This window comes from Bubalus kerabau, chromosome 19, assembly GCF_029407905.1.
Source record: "Bubalus kerabau isolate K-KA32 ecotype Philippines breed swamp buffalo chromosome 19, PCC_UOA_SB_1v2, whole genome shotgun sequence".
NCBI classification, from domain to species: domain Eukaryota; kingdom Metazoa; phylum Chordata; class Mammalia; order Artiodactyla; family Bovidae; genus Bubalus; species Bubalus kerabau.
In genome coordinates, this window is record NC_073642.1 from 16989060 (window position 1) to 17008773 (window position 19714).

The 19714-nt window shown below is 41.9% G+C and overlaps 1 protein-coding gene across 3 annotated transcripts in view; it reads left to right on the plus strand.

Moving 5' to 3' along the window:
* The window catches only part of AKAP13 (A-kinase anchoring protein 13), a 322447-nt gene that overhangs the window by 43280 nt on the left and 259453 nt on the right, over positions 1-19714 (plus strand). Inside the window, exon 2 of one of the 3 annotated variants that reach the window (XM_055556687.1) lies at positions 3543-3617. The exons of the other annotated variants lie outside the window; for them this stretch is intronic. The gene's annotated coding sequence lies outside the window, so the exon portion shown is untranslated. The remainder of the gene's footprint in view (positions 1-3542; positions 3618-19714) is intronic. 3 annotated transcript variants of the gene reach the window in all.

A 19714-nucleotide genomic window follows, 5' to 3' on the forward strand; every position in this document is an offset into this window, starting at 1 on the left:
TATCCATGTTTTCCCTCTTTCCCTGGTGAATTTTCTTGAATTTTTAATGTTTTTGAGTTTCTAATTTAGAATTTTCCCAAATTATCTTCCCGCTTCCTGTCTCCCTTATAAGACGAATGGTCCATCTGGGAGTTGTTTTTCAGGCCAGGGAAGAGGGAAGCATGGGAGGTAATTCCCTAAACTGCTTCTTAATATTTTGTTTTTATTGGCCTAATTTCCTTTATTGACTGAGCATCTGGTATGGACATGATGTGGCCCGACATGCCCTCCGGAGATTTAGGATTTAGTTTGGGAGCTAACAGGCTTACTAGTGGCTCAGTGGTAAAGATTCTGTCTGCTAATGCAGGAGACATGGGTTCGATCCCTAGGTTGGGAAGATCCCCTGGAGAAGGACATGGCAACCCACTACAGTATTCTTGTCTAGGAAATCCCATGGACAGAGGAGCCTGGTGGGCTGTAATCCAGGGGGTTGCAAAGAGTCAGGTGCGACTTGCCGACTGAGCACACACACATGCATTGGGAGCTAATGTGGTAAGTGCAGGCACTTGGTTGATTGTCTAACAGCCAAACAACCCAAAACCAAACAATTGTTTAGAAGGGGAAGGAGCACAACTTAATATAGATATTACAGAGAGGCCATGGTTCGCAATCCTGGCTTAGGATCAGAATATTGGGGAAGATTTTAATTCACTAGGTATGGTGTAGGGCAGGAATCGGTGTTTCTGATATGCACAGTGGTTTATGCCATTGAGGAGAATCTCTTGTATCACTAAGTTCTCAGAAACAGGTTTGTCTTTCTCTTCTGAATAAGCTTTTGCATTTTCCTTTAGCCTGTACTTTAAGTTGAATCCGGGTGAATTTGGGCTTATTCCACTTGTCTAGTTTGTAGATCTGTGAATGTGATCTGTGGCTCACTTAACAGAATTTCCAGAGTAGGGTAGAGGTACATTCCGTCTTTTAAGGAGTTAAATGTAGAATGTAGTGAGGTAGACTTCGTTTATTTGTATATCTTTTGGGATTAAATTCATCTGTTTAATAGCAAAGCATCATCATATTCTGTAAAGTCTCATTAATTTGGACTCTTAATTTAAATTTATTTTGGAGGCAGACAGCACCACTGTTTACTGAGTGTGCTGATTGCACGTTTTAATATTGCAGCAGGTCAAATAGAACCTCTTTTTGATCATTTTTATTGCTTCCCAATTTCCATTTATCTGCATTAAAGTAGTAAAGCTTTCTAAATTTAGTCAAAACTATTAAGGAGCTTATCTTTCCAAAGCAGTTTGAAACTGGTTGAAGTTGTGAACTGTTTTCTGTACAGAAATGTGCTGACACTTTCTCTTTAATTGTAGAGAGATGCTGTGTATGACTCAGTCTTTCCAATCAGGGGAGATAAGTGATATGTACGTTAGTGGCTATTGGTGGGTTTGTTTCTTAAAAGCAGTACGTTGTGTTTCACTGAACCAGCCTGTCTGATTTCCAGCTGTACATACAGCACGTCTTGCAGCTCTTAGTCATTCCTGCACTTGGGCTTGAAGTGGGACTGTGGGCCTTGGCTGTGCTTCTGTTTTTCATCCTGTTTTAACATGTCTGACAGTCACTGTTGATCTGGCCGCCTCCATTCCTGTTCCTAATCATTGCACATAACAACTAGCATTTGAATACTTATTGTTTACCAGGCTTCGTGCTTGATGGCTTTACACTTCGTAGCTTAACATTCATAGTAATATTAACACCTGTGTGCATAGTACTGTTCGCCATATTTTGCTCATGAGAAAGTTTTGCAGATTTAAATGTTTGCCTTAGGTCATAGAGGTAACAATGCAGATTCACATCTGTGCTGGGAACCCGGAGCTGGAACTTGGCTGTACCAGGACCACACCGGTCTTCATCATCGGTGCTCTTCTGCTCAAATTGCTAAGCATCAGTGCTCCTTCAGGAGCCGTCTCCTGGTGACACTAACAGGGAGAGAGTACGGTCAGTGACTAGTCAGCCTTTTTTTTTTTTAAATGATCACTGGGGATTGTGATTCCGGGGGGATGGAATAGCCAGCCACAAGTGTATTACTTCCCAGACATTCACACTGATGGGGTCGAGGGTCACGCTCAGTCCAGGACAGTCACCATTAGAAAGTTCTGTAGAAGTATGTGCTCAGTCCCTCAGTCGCGTCCAGCTCTGCGACCCCATGGACTGCTCCTCTGTCCACGGCACATTCCAGGCAAGAATGCTGGAGCTGTTTGCCATTCTCTTCTCGTTTAGTAGAAGCGTATTTGTTATAAATGTAGGAATTGGGTGTATCAGTAAACTCTGCACTACCACTGGTTATGCCATTGTAATGGTTAAGAACTCAGCTGGGGAGCTGAGCTGTTTTACATTCATATCTTACCTCTGCCAGGCCTGTGACCCCAGGCAAACGATTCAACCTTTCCAGTCCTCGGTTTCCTTACCTGTGAAACAAGGGTATTACTAGTACCTTCCTCCAAAGAGAGATTTTGAGGATGAAATAAGATAATATGAGTTACCCAGAGTATTTTGCAAATAGTAAGCTTCACATTGGAAAAGGCTGATGCTGGGAGGGATTGGGGGCAGAAGGAGAAGGGGACGACAGAGGATGAGATGGCTGGATGGCATCACTGACTCGATGGACGTGAGTCTGAGTGAACTCCGGGAGGTGGTGATGGACAGGGAGGCCTGGTGTACTGCGATTCATGGGGTCGCAAAGAGTCGGACACGACTGATCGACTGAACTGAACTGAAGCTTCACATATTGCCTTCCTGTGTAAGCCAATAGGAGATCATAGTACTAAATTTAAATTATGTACAAGCTCTGAGGTGGACATGATCGAATTTGTCCCTTAGGGTTAAGCAGACTCATGTCTGTGGCCTTAAGGTCTTCTGTTTTACAGCCTTAAATAGTCATTTCAGGAATATAACAATTCCAAGTTCTAAAGTATTTTGAAACACTTTAGAGTGGCTTATGTTTAAAAATATTCTTGTTAATATGATAGTGAAGTAAATGGTGAGGAAATCGATGACTAGGTTCTTTTAGTAGACTGGCTGTAGGATAGCTAAAACTCGAAAAAGGTAAAGTAGCACTGTTGTGTGTTCATTTGGAGGGCTGCAGGGAGGAGCGACGCCCGGTGACAGTTACTGACCAGAAGGAAGGGTTGATGGAATCGTGCCAGTTGTGGGGTTTGCTGTGTGAAAAAGATGCCTTTAATGTTAAAATGACTTTGAGAAATAGCGTTTATCTAACCAAACTCTGTCTTCTCTGTAATATTTAAACACATCATACGTTTTCAAAAGAAAGCCATTAAAGAAAACTGTCTTGCCATAAAAGGTGGGGATGGGAAACCATTTACTTCTTAGCCAAGTCCTCTGAGCCACACAGAAATTCACTGTAGGATCTCCGACTTAATGATAACTTGCAAATGACTTAATTGGTGATTTTTTTGGTTTCAATTTCCGTATTTGAAATTATGAACACAGACTGTTTAAAACTGTTTAAGGAGCAGCATACTTACAATATATATTGTGGTCAGTCCAGGGAGAAGGAAACAGAGAATGAAGTAGACAGCAGAGCGTTGGAAGCCGTCGGCTCACTTTTCTGTAGAGTGGTACGTATATTCATAACCTTCATCAGGTGAGAAAGTGACAGTGCAGTGTCACGCCCATCTTCAGGTTTTCTGTCAGTTAAAGGATAAACTTGTGTTGCGTTTTTACAATTGCAGGAAAAGTGACAATTTTGCTGGTTGTATCTGAATCAGCTGATGAGCTGGAGCAGGACGATATCTAAGAATTTCTCCAGCTCTAGGATTTTTATGATTGATTGTCATCATCTGATGGAAATAATGACTGAAATAGCTGAATACTTGAAAATTTAAAAAGTTCAATTGATAGACTTTTTTTTTTAAACTAATTCTGAATTTGGTTAAGAGGCAGTTTAGATCAGGAGCTCTTTCCAACTCTGTTTCTGGAATTCTGTGTTTTTGAGTATTGAATGTTGCATACCAGATTAGTTCTCTCTCTTTTCCTTTTCAGTAGACTATGTACTTAACAACAATAGAAAACAGCTTTACTTTTAGCTGTCTTAACTCATTCTAGCCTCCTTTCTAACTTGGCCTAACTTCATAGTTTATTTTGGCTGCAAAATCCTGCCCACTTTTTATCTGTTGTAAAAATGTATTTTTCCTTCAATGAGGGGAAAAAATGCAAGCGAACGCATATTTATTTTGGATTATCTTTTCCTCCCATTATTTTCATAACCCCTTGCCATTGCCTCTGCCAGTTTTGAAAAAAGTTGATTGAATTTGAGGGTGGCTGAAGCACTTTTTAATGTAGGAGTGGTTTGTGAAATGTGGGAGAATTCTAGCAAGTTCCTTCTCAAAGCATCATCCAGTAGCAGCTTACTGGTGATAGAATACAGCTTACTAGTATCCCAGCTTACTATTCGGAAATAGTTGTATGTTTTGAAAGAGTCTGCTAGAGTTTAAAAGACACTTGCTCCTTGAAAGCTATGACAAAACTAGACAGTGTATGAAGAAGCAGAAACATCACTTTGCCGACAAAGGTCCATACAAAGTCGTGTTTTTTCTAGTAGTCATGTACGGATGTGCGAGTTGGTCCATAAAGAAAGCCGAGTGCTGAAGAATTGATACTTTCGAACTGTGGTCCTGGAAAAGACTCCTAAGAATCCGTTGGACTGCAAGGGAATCAAACCAGTCAATCCTAAAGGAAATCAACCCTGAATTTTCATTGGAAGGACTGTTGCTGAAGCTCCAGTGCTTTGGTTGCATAATGCGAAGAGCCAACTCATTGCCAAAGATTCTGAGGCTGGGAAAAGACCGAAGGCAAAAGGAGAAAAGGGTGACTGAGGATGAGATGGTTAGATAGCATTATCGACTCAGTGGACATGAATTTGAGCAAACTCAAATTTTGACAGTGGAGGACAGAGTAGCCTGGTGGGCTACACTTGAGGGGTTTGAAAAGAGTTGGACACGACTTAGCGACTAAAGAACAATAAGAACAACTAGAGTTTTACTTTAGTGTAGAAATCGGGAAAAATTTGACATCCGAAAAAGACCTAGGTGTATGTAAGCCTCATTATACAACTAGATTTTCGTTCACTTTGCAAATTTGGACTTTATGAAGCTACTCTAAGGTGAGAAAAATGGTTTACAATCCTGCCAGTGTTGCCGCAGATTGATCTGTATAATGCAGAATCGTATTACTCCAGAAAAGCAGAAAACTATTGAGAGCGAGCTCTGGGAAGATGTCCAACAACTCTGCTTCTTATGCTTCAAAGACTTGCCGTCATGTGCTGGTGGTGGCGTGCTCTCCTCCCCGCCACCTCCCAGTTATAGAAGTGGTGCGTAGCATTTGGTCGATATATGAAAGAGTTGTTCCATTACCTAGAGATAGTTAAGATTTTGGTTTTCTTCTAGCCTTTTTCTTCCTTGTATGTGGTTTTAAAAAAAAAAAAAAAATACTGTTGATCAGATTATATAAACTGTTTTCTGCCTTTTTTCATTTAATTGTGTGTTCCCATGTAATACAGTTTTGAGTATTTTAAGGGATCACATAATTCTATTGCTTGGAGTTAACATATTTAACTAATTCTGTTAGTAAAAAAAAAAAATTTTTTTTTCCAAAATAAGGTTTTCCTCAATTTGATCCTTATTTCCTTGTGGTACAGTAAAATTACCAAGTTAAACTTTGAGAGTTTTCAAGTTTCTTTGTACACATCATAAAGTTGTATCTAAAATGCTTTGACTGCTTTATATTTCGTACCTGTCATCTGAGTAAGGGAATATTTTGCTGCATCTTTGTCATCAACAGGTGCTTTTGTTTTTCCTTCCGTTTCTTGTTTTATAGGTGGAAAAAGGCAGTGAAGTTATACCTCTCTTAGAAATGCTGTGATTGCCTGGTCCGTTCATAAGCTCCTTGGCCTTCGTTTTGGTCTGAACCCAGTTCTGGGGACTTCATGATCATCCCTTCAATATTGTTATCTAAGCTTTGTGTGTGTGTTAGACCACATCTGGAGTGGGGTCAATAAAACCCTGCTATCACTGAATAGTTAAGGGTCTCCCGCACTGGAGGCAGACGTGTTAACCTCTGAGCCACCAGGGAAGCCCTTGCATTCACATCACTGAATAGTTAAGCAAACATTTGCAAATTCTCCATGAAGGAAAAAGAACACCCAGCAGAGCTGTCCATGTGGATGGTGTTCCGTGCTGATCCCTTGTATGGTTAGCAGTTGCTTTTGGAGAACCAGTTTGTGCATCCAGAAGAGCCAGTCCAGACTTCTCTGCCCGTCCCCTCATGTTGTCTTTGCTTTTGACTGGAACTCAGAGGTTCGCAGCTAGTTGACAGGTTACAAACAGACTTGCTTATTCAACTTCAGCTCCATATCTTCTAGATATATAGGTAAAACTCTTTATTTCAGTTTCTCTCCTTCTGGAATTTCGTCCTGTGTACTGAAATGCTTCACTTATTTTAACTGACTGTATTGTAAACTCACGATCCTACCCGGGGAGGACTTGACTTTGATACTGTGGAGAGCGCTGGTGCCAAAATCTTCAACAAGCAGTTGTCGTAAGAATAAAAAGAGCAGTTCTTCTAAATGCATTGGTAGAAATGGTCCCATCTGATACCAGATGGGTGAATCTTTTCTTAAATTCACTAGTTTTCAGTTACCTTAAGGTTGGTCAGGCACACTCACAAAGATGCCAGTAGGGTGGTGCATCAGAATTCTCACACACTTTTCATTTGTCCTAGGAAAACTGCTTTCTCAGTCATGCACTTATTCTTCTCATATGCAGTTGGAAGAAGGTTACTTGCAACTCATTGGCCAGCCTCTAGCAAAGTAAATGATGGCTATTCAGAAGCCAAGGGTTAAGTTTAGGAATGGCTTAGTGTGGTGGAAATCGGAAAAAAAAAAAATTTTTTTTTTTAAACAGTGGTTTAAACAATGCAAGTGGATTTCACTAAAGGGACTGCAATAGCGGTTATGAGAGCCAACAGTATGATAGCAGGAGGAACTGCAAAAACATACTTCACTCTGAGCTCAGTCTCATGCCATTTGCAAGTCTGAACGTTCTGTTCAGGTCTTTATGTGGTTATGTTTTCACACATGTAAATCATCAGGAGTGGGTTGCTGGGGTAGGCTGTTTTGCAGAGTGGCTATACCGTCTGACGTTCCCATCAGCAGTACTAGAGGGTTTCATTTCTTCCCCCCACACTGTTGCCAACAGTTGTTCTTTTAAAGTAACAGCATTTACTTTAAATTTCATGTGATTGGTATATGGACTCTGTTAATCGTTTTCATTGTAGCTGTCTGGTGGGTGTGTATTGGTAATGGTTATTGACGTTGAGCATTTTTCCCTGTACTCATTTGCCATTTATTTTCTTTGATGAAGTACCAGTTGACCATTAAATTTTTTGTTAGGTTTTAAGAGTTCTTTATATATTCTGGATACAAATCATATATTTGATTTGCAGATATTTTTTCCTTCTCTGTGGCTTGTCTTTTCATTTTCTTACTGATGTCTTTGGGAGAGGAAAAGTTTTTAATTCTGGATAAGTCTAGCTTGTCATGTATTCTTTTATGCGTTCTGTACCTTTGACGTCATATGTAGGAGATCTTTGCTTTAGCCAAAATCATGAAGATTTTCTCCTACTTTTCTTCCAGAAGTTTTACACTTTGAGCTCTTTGGGTTTTGCCTGTGATCCATTTTTGTGTGTGACGCAAGCTAAGGGTTTAAGCTCTTTTTTTTTTTTGCATGTGGATACTCACTTGTCCTAGCGTTGTTTGTTGAAAAGATTCTTAATAGCGGCTTTAAGCTGTGTTGCTGCCTCTCAGTCTGGGATTCACCAAAGAGCAGCAGCCTTCATTTCCTGGCTGAGTTAGGGCAAGAAGGAGGGAGGCGGTTTGTCTTGAGTCTTGGCCTTGTTGTGAGGAGATCTTGTACCATGGTTTGCTTGATTTTGATTTTGTCTATTAAGACATCCACAGTCTTTGTAAGCAGTAGAGTTTTAGGCAGCTTGGCTTTAGTTAAGATGATGCTTGCTCTGTTATCCTCTAAGGGTGATTATGGAATCTTATTTTAACACACAGTTTGGGTTGGATAAGCCTGGGATAGTACAAGCTAACTTGCACATTTGTTAAAACTAGTTCTAATAGGAGAGTGATGAAACCCTACTGAAAACATTTTTTCTTTTTCAAAACAGTTGTTTCTAACTGTGTAAGTGAAATAGCTTATTATAGAAACTTGGAAATTATCAAAGAATAAAAAAAAACCTTTCTTTCCTCACCACTATCAACCTGGTTTTGGTACTGCCAGTTACTTTAAATTTCATGTGGTTGGTATATGGACCCTGTACAGTGTAGTTTTGGGCAACAGTATTTTGGTCTCCTGATGAATTCAGGCCTATCTTCTTGCATTTCTCCTGGGAAGTGAACAGATGAAGAGCTAATGCTTGGTGAGAATCTGTTGTGAGCCAAGCCTTGTACCCCATAAAGCTCCATGAAGTATTAAAATTACATGATGTGTTATTTAAAATATTATTAAATTTTAAACAATTCAGCTTTAAAAATTTATTTCCCCTCTCCAACTTCCTTACCTCCCCCTTGCTTTTTTAGTCTTGGGTTAAATTATTTGCCCAGTGTCTTTCAGTGAGTGTGATCAACCTGAATATCGGGGGGAAAGTGTGAGCATCATTCATTTAAAATAGTTAACCTGCATTTTCTTTCATGGTTGGAAAAGTTTTAAAAGCAAGAGGATGAAATAGTTCTTTTGTTCCTTTTCTTGTCCTGTTCATGTGGCCTCCCTTTTATTGTTGTCTGTCAGAATTAGAAGTTCCTGGTCTCCTTATGTCCTGCTCAAATTAAGGCTTCTACTCTCTCTGCCACTCCCTGCAGCTCCAAGAGCCTTAGTTCTAACTTTGGTATTTGTTAACTAAATAGAAAGATAAAGAAGAGAGCTAGGATTTTTAACAAGGAAAATCTCTTGAATTGGATTGATTTCATCAGTAATTTTAGTTAGCATTAACTAATAACTAGATGTTGACTACCAGGCAAGCGTCTCCATTTCTTCATCTCCAAAATGAATCAGCTACTCCCCATAGACTTTTCTAGCGTACCTTAGCTAGATTTTTGTGTTCGTGGAACCATGAAATTTATTACATTTCTGTTGATAGGGTTGGGAGTAATTGCCATAAGGATCAGTATTGAAAGAACCTCTGTCTTTTCCTGCGTGTGTGGGTGCTCAGTTGTGTCTGAGTCTCTGTGACCCCATCCATGGACTGTAACCCACCAGGCTCCTCTGTCCATGGGATTTCCCAGGCAAGAATGCTGGACTGGGTTGCCATTTGCTCCTCCAGGGGCTCTTCCCGACCCTGGGTTTGTACCCACATCTCCTGTGTCTCCTGCATTGGCAGACAGATTCTTTACCAGTGAGTCACCTGGGAAGCCCCTGTTTTCTCCACAGTATCCTTAATTCTCAAATCATCATACTATTTGCATTGGAGTTAATGGGTAAAAAGTGTCAATTCCAGTGTACTCTGTCTCGGATACTTGTAATCTTGGAGTCTCGTGTTTCTTCCTTCTTGTTGAGGAGGTATTTATGACTGTCGAGGCCTTCTTGACAGCCAGAACTTCCATTGACGCCCTCATTTTATCAGGTAGCGTAGGTTACTCTAATCTTTTGCTTATGCTGTTGCCATAGTATCCTGTCTGGAAACAGAAAGGTGGTTGATAAGTTTGTACAGGAATCCAGATTTTTCCCCCTCATTGACATTTGCCAGAGATTTATTTTTTTTTTTCTCTCGTGATTCAGGCCAAGGCCTGGGGGTGTAATTAGTGCTAAGGGTTGGGGGTGGGGTGGGGGGAGGTGGCATGTTTGGACTCTGGACAGTTAAAAGCAGAGTCTTTTTATTAACCCACTCTGTTAATCACTAAACTGTTTTGTTGGTGATTTAAGACTTTCTGCTTGAACCATCTGCTTGTCATAGGAATTACATCTATTCCTGACAAATGTCATGTTTGAGCTGAACGTATAGAACTAAGACTGGAGCACCTTCCTGCTTCTTGGTGTATCAGACTCATTAAAACAAAACAGAAAGCAACCGAAGACAGTGGGCTCCAGCCACTCTTAACATATTTAGACCAGTGAATCAGAGTGAACAATGATAAAAGGTGGTTCTGGAGATGCGGAAGAGAAATTCTAAAGGAAATAAGCAGGGCTCTTATTCTAGTGCCATTGAACCTCTGACTTGGTTGCAGGAGGCATCCACATGGGAATAGGAAGTTGTTGAGAGTAAAACCCTCAGTTTGCACTGATTGTTGTTTTTGCTCCTCACGTGTTCAGAAGAACTGGGGAAAAAAAGCTGTCAGTGGTTGACTGAAATACCACCAAGCTCAACAGTGTTTGTCTAGGATGTTGGAGGGGAAACGCGGAATCTGGTTTTACCTTTTTCAGAAGACACTGGCCCGTGTAGGCTTTGTGGAAAAGGTATTACAATTTAGGTACAATTTAGTGAGGTTAACACGGAATCCTGCAGCACGTCCTGGTGATCGGATTTTGTTCTGGGCGGGCTTCTGCTTTCCATTTTTGAACCTCTTCCTTTCCGGCCACGTTCTCTCCCAGCTCCTGTGCCCTGGAGTTTTTCTGTTACCACAGAATAGTTAACTGTTCCTTTTTTTTTTTTTTTTTTACAAAAAATTAGCGTCTTTTTTATTATTGTTGTTTTGACATGCACACACTGCTATATTTTTTCATTTTTGGTTAATTTATTTTTGGCTGTGCTAGGTTTTTGTCGCTGCGCACAGGCTTTCTGTAGTTGTGGCCAGCGGGGGCTACTCTCAAGTTGCAGAGCAGAGGCTCTAGGGCGCCCGGGTTTCAGTACTTGAGGCACACGGGCTCAGTTGCTCCGTGGCATGTGTGATCCTTTGGGACCAGGGATTGAACCTGTGTCCCTGCATTGGTAGGCTGGTTCTTATCCACCGGGCTGCCAGGGAAGCCCTAGTTAAGTCTTCATGTGGCACTGTCATCGGGCATCAAAGGCAGAGCGTGTTTGCACAGCGTCCTGCATACTGTGTTCCCGTCTCACATCTTGCCTTCTCTTGCAGGATTTGAGACTTGAACTCTTCCCTACTTTTCCCTCACCTTCCACATGCTTTCTCAAATCTCTTGTCTTCTGATCTCTGATAAGTACTGGGAAATATCTGATCAAGACAGTTCTCTGGTATGAGCCTCTTTGAGGTTATTTACATTGTTTTAATTGGCTCAGACGGTAAAGCGCCTGCTTTACCATGCAATGTGGGGGACCCGGGTTCAATCCCTGGGTCGGGAAGATCCCCTAGAGAAAGGAAATGGCAACCCACTCCAGTATTCTTGCCTGGAAAACTCTATGGACAGAGGAGCCTGGTAGGCTACAGTCCATGGGGTGGCAAAGAGTCAGACACGACTGAGCAACTTCACTCACTCACGTTGTTTTAAAGATGTCGGATAGTTTTAATCAATACTCAGCATAGTTCATGTGCCTTGTTTTTGAAGTCCGCACAACACTGAAGAAAGTGGTAACAGCTTGGCACTTTACCGTCTCTAAACCAACATTTCTAGAACTCACAGTGGAAGTTACGGGTTATAATGATACTCCTGAGAGTCAGCCTAGAGAAAACTTGATTGATATGTTCTTTTTTTGGAACAGAAATGTAAACTAATATATCTTAGAATTTTTAGTGATTGTTGATGCAGGAAATTTGTTATTGAAGGTAGTCTGTATCTTGAAACGTCATTAAATTCTGTTTTCCTGTCTGCTTGTCATATTATGAAGATAGTTTATATAGAAGTATAGTCTGTATAAATTCATGTAATTACATCTTCCTTTGGGCTCCCACAGCACTGTAATTTACCTTAGACTGACTTGGGATGAGAGATACTAACTGTGGAAAAAAAGCCAGTTTATAATTAAATTAATAAAGGTACTAATGGGACAGAGCCAGAGTATTCACATTTGTCTTATTGTAAATGGCGCTACCTGATGTTTTTTTCTCTATGTATTTGGCTTGCTGCTGCTGCTAAGTTGCTTTAGTCGTGTCCAACTCTGTGCGACCCCATAGACGGCAGCCCACTAGGCTCCCCCGTCCCTGGGGTTCTCCAGGCAAGACCACTGGAGTGGGTTGCCATTTCCTTCTCCAATGCATGAAAGTGAAAAGTGAAAGTGTAAGTTGCTCAGTCGTGTCAGACTCTTAGCGACCCCATGGACTACAGCCCACCAGCCTCCTCCGTCCATGGGATTTTCCAGGCAAGAGTACTGGAGTGGGGTGCCATTGCCTAACTATTTGGCTTAGTTATAGAAATACCATGATTGATGCGCAGCCTGGAATTGCTAGAGTTGCAATGACAGCAGGATCTAAAGATCTTGATACAGTTTGGCGCTCTCGAATTTGACCTTACTGTGAAGAAAGCAAGGAATCCTTGGGAGGGTTTCATCAGAGAATTGCCACACAAATCGTAATCACATTGTGGAGAAGCTGAGCCTTGTGATAACTGGTGGTTATGCTTAATGGTAGGGAGAACAGTAGGGAAGCTATATGGTCCAAGAGCTAGGGTTAGGATTTGGGTAGGAGGAACAGATACAGAGACAGTGTAAGCTCCAGTACTTTGGCCACCTGATACAAAGGACCAACTCATTGGAAAAGACCCTGAGGATGGCAAAGATTGAAGGCAAAAGAAGAGGGCAGCAGAGGACGAGGCAGTGCTGAGATAGCATCACCAACTCAGTGGACATGAGTTTGAGCAAACTCGGGGAGATAGTGGAGGACAGGGACGCCTGATGTGCTGCAGGCCACGGGGCTGCTAAGTCGGACACGACTTAGAGACTGAACAACAACAGCAGAGGTAAAGCAGAGCTTGTTGAGAAACTGTAGGAGGTGAAGGAGAGGGAAATCAGTGTATGGGAGAACTTGAGGGGAGGCCATTAATGCGGGGGAAGGACTGAGTGAGAGTGTGGGAGATGGGTTGGTAGGGAGCGTTCATGGGGAGTAGGATGTCTGGCAGGCTGTTGGCAGTTAGGAGGGTGTGGAGCTTTTAAGTTAGAGCTAGGGAGTCAATGTCAAGAGCACCCTGCATGTGAGTGATGGTTGAAGCTGAGGGAGTGGGGTGGGAAAAATATTTGTTGGCTGCGAGGGCTGTCTGGAGGTAGCGAGTTGTTGCCTTTTCTTCCTCCACGTTTTGCCCAACCCTTCCTAAAGCGCTGGGCTCTGATGAGAATTTAACTTAAAATCCATCGTATCGTTAATCATTGAATAACTAGATGACAGCATAAATATTTGGGTTTCAGAATGTACTCTGTGGAGGCAGTCCTGCCTGATGAATAAGAGCGTAAACTCTAGAGCCAGAATGCCTGGGCTGTCTACTTACTGGTGTGTGACCTTGGACAGTGTCTTCCACCTCTGTTGCTCCACTGCCTGTTTTGTAAAGCTGAGATAAAAATGATTATCACAAGGGTTAAATGGTTTCTTACGTTAAAGCCCTTATACCAGAGCTTGATATGTCATAAGCTCAAGCTGCACTTAACTAGCTATTGTCATCATACACTTTGATATGTGTTCTAAATGATTCCAGTGGTGATCCGGTACATTCAGAGTCAGTAACTCGCAGTTAAAGATTACTCTCCCCAGGTCTTTTTCCCTTGCCAGTAACTTTAAAAACTAATGCCCAGAAATGGATTTGAATTTCTTTTCCTATTTTCGCTTGCTGCGCCTTGGGCGAAGTTGGAGCAGCTCTGTGTCCCTCTTGCTTGTAGATGAGAGAGGAAGTGTAGCCACAGCAATAGTAGATCTTGAGCCTGTTGCTTTCTTCTCCTCCCTCCTCATTCTGCTCTTTCTGCCTGTGTGGATGCTGCTGTCAGCCCCTACATGGGCTGTTTGGGGCTTGAAGATGAGCTGCTATTCATTGAACTTTGTACTTTTAATCCTCCAGTCAGCTGCTGGAATCACTAGAAATTTCAGAAGGAGGCCGGTTAAGTAAAAGTAGTATTTTGTGTCAGGCAGACTGGCCTTGGTAATGTGGGAGGTTGGGTGGGTGGTCAGGGTTTGAGTCCCACCCGGTTCTACTGTTGAACACGTTACCTTTTAGGGCCTTATTGTCCTTCTCTATAAGAGAAAAGGGATGGGGTCTTCATTATCAGCATTTCCATCAAGCTCTGATAATGTCATTCTTAGAAACAGGACTCAAAAGTTAAGTGTATCCTAGCAAAATGGCACCCCATTCCAGTACTCTTGCCTGGAAAATCCCATGGATGGAGGAGCCTGGTAGGCTGCAGTCCATGCGGTCGCTGAGGGTCGGACATGACTGAGCGACTTCACTTTGACTTTTCACTTTCATGCATTGGAGAAGGAAATGGCAACCCACTCCAGTGTTCTTGCCTGGAGAATCCCATGGATGGGGAGCCTAGTGGGCTGCCGTCTATGGGGTCGCACAGAGTCGGACACGACTGAAGCGACTTAGCAGCAGCAGCAACAAGAAATATAGAAAATAAGGAAGCGGATGTAACAATGTTTAATGTTTTATCTTTTTAGTAGCGGATTCACGTCACCATAGCTTGATCATCTGGTGCAGCAAAGAATCAGGTTTGGGGAAAGGCACATGTTCGCAGCTTCGTGGTGTTTGAGGGGAACATGCTTAGTTTTTTGGCATGTGCTTTTGAGAGGTGTACCTGAAATGTGGGATAGTTACTCAATGTTAGCTCAGTTTTCAAGGAGTTTTCATGAAGACTTTTTCTATTGTGTTGCTCAACTGGTATTTTTCAATATTGACTCAAATGGAGAAGTCACTTAAACAGTGCTCCTGGCAATGTATACCATTAATCAGTTAATCAGCACCTGGGGATCCACTGTGTGACTGTCACAGAATTGAAAGTCTTGATGGCGCGCATGAGTCTGTGATTCTCTCCTTACTCCTCTCAATAACTGGCATCACTGTCAGTCTGTGTCATGTGACACAGAAATCTAGAAATCATCCTTGATCCTCCCTTTTTCTTACTCCCTGTTTATATTACATTTATCAGCAGATCCCGTGTTTAGTATCCATGTATCTGTCATCTGCCCCCTTCTTTCAGTCTTCGTCACTCTCCCCCTAGCGCTGGCTGTTCCTGCTTAGCTGAATTACTGCACAGCGTTCTAGCTGGAGTCTCTGTGTCCACTTCCTGCCTTCTTTCACGTCTTCCCATTACATAAACAAGTGAGCCTTTTAAAATAAAAATCTAATTATGACCCTTACTTTTAAAATAGAGACCAAAGTAGTTGGCAGTAGGCCCTGTATGGTCTGGCCTCTACACTCCTTTCCAGCCTCATTTCAACCCACTTAACGCTCTCCAAGGCTCATTTCACTTTTCTTGTTTGATCTCCTAAAAGCTGTCAAGAAATTGAGCCAGATCACTATTGATAAAGGAGAAATTGTTGGTTATCCAAAGTCACAGGTCTTTTTCTACATATGTTGACAAGGTAGGTTTCTTCTCTCTTCTCTCTGTTCCTTTGGGAGTTTTGATGTAAATTCTGGGTGTTTTTGAAGTAGAAGTGCAGGGTTCATTTAAACTTATATTAAATTTCATCTCAGTACATTTGGTCTCTCATGTATTTCTTGGTCCACCCTTTTAGTCTTTCAGGGTTTGTGGATCTTCACTCTTAACTTTCAGTATATCAGTGTTCTTAATGAATCTCAGGTAGTCAGTATATTGGATTGTTTTATCATTAGCTATTTCAAGCCCTTGGTAAAAGTGTTCACCAGAATTGGACAGAGGCGGGGTAGGGAAGAGTTGCAGTTAACTCTAATAGAACCTTGTTCCTTGTAGCCATTCATTTGGTTATTCCTTTTGCTTTGTTGTTGAAACTGTTGTAGGGTTAGGATGGAAACAGTGGATTATGGGGCACATTCTACCCCTCCTAAAATGTTTCCTTAAATTCCTGGAACATGCTATAGCCTAGAAGCATACCCTGTGGCTTCCAAAATACAGACAAAATCATGTACTGGGAGATGGAGAATTTTAGTCACCGTTTGCTTATATCTGAGGCTGCCAGATTTCATTTTGTTCACAGCATTATCATGGGAGATTTGGGCAGGTGTTTTGTTGAAATTCAGACCCACTATCAATCCCTAGGATGAAAAAAATGATGCTAAAAAAACAGAAACCAAGCCACAAACTGTCTTGGGTGTCTTAATTGTGGCTATATGCTGGGTGTATTTCCCCAAGGCTTACAAAACATCCCTTTAACAATCTGTGTCTGATATTGGGATAAAATTCAATAGATTACAGTTTATGGAATCTGCTTTCTTACTGCAAACTGCCATTGTCTGTGTTTAATCTCCAATCTCTTTTATTCTTTTTTAAAAAAATTTTATTGAAGTATAGTCGAGTAACAGTGTTGTGTTTCAGGTGCACATACAGAAATTCAGTGATACATGTACATATATTCACTCTTTTTCAGACTCTTTTCTCATGTGGATTATTACATCTCCTTTATTTTAAATAGTCTTTCAGGACTTGGGAAGTCTCTCTTTCTAGCCTGGGACAAACTGCTCTAAGTCAGACACTCTTACAGTGTCTCCCTGTCTTGGGCTGTTAATTTTTGTCTTTGCTATAAATAATGAAGCCTGACGTTCATTCTGATCGGGAGAAAAGAAGGAAGTAAAATGGATAAGGAGTTCTTGTGTGTACTTCCTTTTGTACACCACCACTCTGAGCAGTGGGTCTTAGATCTTCCATCCTTGTCTTATCTCAAACATAGAAAACCTGAAGAGACTTTTTGTAGTCCCAAGGCGTTTTCCCAACCTTCAGGTCGTTTTTGGAGTAAAGAATTTTAGGCTTTGTGCCTTTCTACTCTAAACAGTTGTAAGTTCACCCTTCTTGTTGTAAGCAAAAAATCAGAAGTGTTTGATTGTTCAGTCACTCGGCCATATACACTGAACATTTTAGTTAAACAGGCCTTTCTGCTTTGGGTTGGAGATGACAATTAATAAGGTGTTAGAGATGAAAGCTAATCCTGACCACTCCTCCTTCATCAGAATCCAAATAATCAGGACCGTGCTGCCTCAGAATCCAGGGGAGACTGCCTCATTTTCTGTTTTCTTCTTGCTCAGGTTGGCAGCTTTCTTCCCTACACTGAGTCTGTGGCTCATGTAAGACCACTGCCCGTGAGCTTCTGTTGTAATCAATTCCCTCAGAGTTCCGTGAAGGTTCCAGCTCTGGGGAGATGCTCCTCAGTCCATGCAATACTGTAATCTATAGTAACTACAATTTACTACCTACTGTGTGCCAGGCATTCTACGTAAATTTGCTTGCTTAATCCTCCAGGAATTGGAATTCTCCAGGCCAGAATACTGGAGTGGGTAGCCTTTCCCTTCTCCAGGGGAACTTCTCAACCCAGGGATCAAACTCAGGTCTCCCGCATTGCAGATGGATTCTTTACCAGCTGAGCCACAAGGGAAGGCCAGGAATACTGGAGTGGGAAGCCTATCCCTTCTCCAGAGGATCTTCCCAACCCAGGAACTGAACCAGGGTCTCCTGCATTGCTGGCGGATTCTTTACCAATTGAGCTGTCAGGGAAGCCCAGTCCTCCCAACAGCTTTGTAAGAAATGTATGGCCCCCCTTTTATTGACTCGGGATTGGAAGCTTAGAGAGATCAAATGAGTTGCCCCAGACCTCATTGAAATAATCTGTTTGATACTTGTGTGTTTCTATCAGTTTTTAAGAAACTGACTTACCTGAAATAGAGGCATACCTGGAGTTCTAACTTAGGTCTGTTTGACCTCCAGAGTAAGTGATTTTTCTTACTGCTGTTGGGGGCCTACTGCACGTGGTATGTTGCTTTGTAGGATGTGAGATGGAAGCGAACACATTCTTGGCCTCTGAAGACATTTTGAAGAATAATGGCAAGGGGAGCCATTAGGAGTTTTAGGGGAGGCTGTACCTTTCTTTTGGAGAAGGAAATGGCAACCCACTCCAGTGTTCTTGTCTGGAGAATCCCAGGGACGGGGAAGCCTGGTGGGCTGCCGTCTATGGGGTCGCACAGAGTCGGACACGACTGAAGCGACTTAGCAGTAGCAGCTACCTTTCTTTGGGAAGCAGTGGGCTGAATCTGTGCTAATGAGTGTGCGGAGTTGGATCCGTAGTTGATGCAGCTGGACGTTACCTGTCTCAGCGCCGTGTTGTTGCAGCCGTCTGTCTGTCTGTCTGTCTGTCACTCTCCGCTTGGTCACGGCTCAGGCCTTGTCCACTGCCGACCTGCGGGGTGATAACAGAATGGTTGGCCTGTATTTTAGGCTCTTCATTTACAATGTCTGTCTTCACATACAGAACCCCAGCCCCTGGTGGAGGGTGACTTTGATTTTTATCTATGTTGCTAAATTGTCACGAATGCCCTGTTTGACTTTTCTAAGCCGAGGGGTCAAGAAAAGAGATTTGAATGTTTGCCAAATAGAAGTAGGTTAATGGACGACGCCTCTGCCTTAAGCAGTTTTGAGGAAAATACTAACTTTTAAGTATTCCTTAAAAATAAATATCCCCTTTATTTTTGGTGATGCTCATTATGGAAATCTGGAATATGCAGAACGTATGGACTTACTATGGAAGTATTAGAATATGAAGTAGAAGAAATGAAAATTACCCATAATCTCACCTTCCAGGAATAATCACTGAACGTTTGAGTCTGTTCCCTCTGTCCCTGCTATATGTCTGAGAAAGCTGCATTTCTATATTCTGATTTTTATCACTTTACATTATAAGGAATTCACACACTATTGAGTTCCTCGTATGGTTTAAATAACCTTAATCATTTTCCTGATGTTAAATAGGTTATTCTAGATTTCTTTTGTCATAAAGAGTTGGACTTGACTGAAGTGGCAGAGCGCGCATGCACGTGATTGTCATGAACTCCATTGTCAAGAGCTATGACTTGTCTATATCAAGGGTGCTGCAAAGCCAGCATGTCTAGTTAACTCATGTATTACCCCCAAGTTACCACCTGCTCATCTGCTTTTTCCCTAAAAGCACCATTGTCCCAGTCGTCAAGGTAAAAGTAAGTCTTCCTAGACTCCTGATTAGTCTTCACTACTGAGGATATCTGATCACTAAATTCTAGCTAGGCTGCCTTTCACAAAATCTGTTTTCTGTTTGCCATTCTTATTATTATATTTAAACTCACTAGTTGTTGCCAGGACAATTGCAGTAGTCTCTCAACTTCCTACTTAGAGACTGTTACCTCTTCAAGGCTGTTTTCACATAATGGCTGGAAGTTACACTTCGGCATACATATCACGCTCTTTTATTGCTTACAGGCTTTAATAGGGTTCTCATTGCCTGGAGAGTGAAGACTGAATTTCTTAATAGTCTAGAATTGTTTCTTCATATCTTTCTGGTCTTATCTCCTGTCTGTCTCTCTCTCACACCCAAACACACCACAACACATACTCAGTCAACGGACACTCATATAATCACAGCGCTTGTATGAACTTATAATATGCATACCATTTGCACATGCTGTTGGTCTGCTGGAGACTACACAGCTCCTCACATAGCTTGTTGTGGTTGCTTAGTTATGAAGTCGTGTCTGACTCTTTTGTGACCCCATGGACTGTAGCCCGCCAGGCTCCTCTGTCCATGGGATTCTCCAGGCAAGAATACTGAAGTGGGTTGCCATGCCCTCCTCCAGGG